Raw genomic sequence first — 1,859 nt, 5'->3', positions numbered from 1 at the left:
AGGAATGCCTTGAGGAGATTTCTTCCAATTTGGCACAAGGGCCCATTTGGATTCAAGTATGAACTGATTACAATTTGGTGGTCAAAGGTCACGGTGACCTCACGTCTGTCCTGTTCCCATGAATTTGACTGGTGGGCGGAGGCATACAAACATGAAGCGGTAATTCTGTTTTTTTTATGTGCGTGTTTCTGTCTCACCAAGTCAGAGACAAAAACACCACACAAGACAGACCTCTTCTACTTCTGCAGCTTGTAATCTCATCACAGAGATGGAGGGAGGAGGGCGGGGATGCCTCATCAGATGCCTGATCCACCTCAACTGGCAGTGCAGGGGATCAGCTGCTCTGATGTCCTCTGCATGTCTCAACTCCCTGCCCCTCAGTGTGGCTGCTATGAAGGAGCAGCAGATGTAGGAAACAGACAATCCCACAATGCCACATTCCTATTCTGAGGCCCGAGATGAACAGCCCTGGAATAGGACCGAGTAAGAGAGAAGGAAAAGAGTAAGAAGAATATTTGGCAGCTGAGAAACTATATGTTGAGACTTGTGCCGTGGTCTTGTCTTCCTTTTCTGAAACATTGATGTTTTGTCTCTTACATATACAGTAAAGGGTCAGTTAATGGTACAGTAACACCTCCGGGGAGTGGAGGAAAGGAGGACAAGGAGATGAGAGAAGGCGAGCTAAAATAGGAAAGCTCATCGAGAATTCCTCATGAAGTGCCTCCCACTGAGGTTGGGTGGAGCTGGCCTCCATTGGCTTCATGTTCATACGCGCTAACATCAACGGAGGACTGCTGTCTGACCCTACGCTGAGTCTCTCTCTGGGGAGAAGGGTGGGAGGGTGGAAGGAGGAGAGACACAACTGACCAGGGAAGGATGATGGGTGGCTGACTTCTAGCCAAGACTTCTCTCTGCTCATTGGTGTTTTTGTATTGTGTGTTGTGTGTTTGGAGATGTTATCATTGCTTGTGTCTGTATGTACGAGTGTTGTGCTGATGCCCGACTCTCTGATCACTACCCAAATACACAGACATACACAACCATCAACTTCAAGCTTCACACACGTATAACAGAGACGGCTATTGCATTGATTTGATGAGAAAAGCAGCAGAAGAGCCGGATGTCCCCTAGAGAGCAGCCTGACTAGAACTGGTGAGCCTCCTATTGGCCCCAATTTCCTGAAAATGAGTCTGGTGTGGCTGTGATGAGCTAATGCCAAAAACATCAGGGAAAGAAAGGATGTGAACACAAACACTGCCAGTGAAGTCACTTATTTCTACTCTGGTACATGTTAACTGTCTGCCAGTGATAAGAACTATCAGGTGCTGAATGTTGTATAATAAAATCTGTTTCCTTCTTTAAGCAAATACGCAGTGCTGAGGTGGAAGGGGTAGAGACAGGGTGTAACCATGTGGCACTGGTGCTGACACTCAGCAATGGATGAATGAAAAGCAAAGATTTGGCTTCAGCACAAAATCTGACTGAATTAAAGTCTCCTTCCAGTGACATCATAAAACAGACAAAGATGCAACAGGAGCAGTGGGGTTAACCGCAAGTGAGATACACTTCGTAAACTAGAATTAAAACATTAATTCTCACTCTGCAATGAAAGCTCATTTTTACTAAGAGCTAAAGTTTGTGAATCTACCCAGGAGCTACAGTGCTTAGTAATAATCTGTCTACTGATCAAATACCTGGTCTTACAGGAAAAGTCCTCCCTTTTAAAACCAGGGGCCAGATGCATAAAACTGTGGATTCATGACTAAAACTGTGGACGCACTAAAACGGGAGTGAGTGTAGGTGACACGTTTGTGAGACACCTGGTTCTTTCTTATAAACCTCAATCTTTGTAGAATTGA

The 1,859-nt window shown here is 45.4% G+C and overlaps 1 protein-coding gene across 4 annotated transcripts in view; it reads right to left on the bottom strand.

Annotated features, from left to right (window-relative positions):
• Positions 1 to 1,859, bottom strand: part of LOC109963813 (attractin-like protein 1) — a 175,376-nt gene that overhangs the window by 8,440 nt on the left and 165,077 nt on the right. The gene's annotated exons all lie outside the window — the stretch shown is intronic.

The sequence above is a fragment of the Monopterus albus genome, unplaced genomic scaffold (genome assembly GCF_001952655.1).
Source record: "Monopterus albus unplaced genomic scaffold, M_albus_1.0 scaffold80.1, whole genome shotgun sequence".
Lineage (NCBI taxonomy): Eukaryota > Metazoa > Chordata > Actinopteri > Synbranchiformes > Synbranchidae > Monopterus > Monopterus albus.
The sequence above is the reverse complement of the archived record's forward strand: the minus strand, read 5'-3'. Positions and strand labels throughout refer to the sequence as shown.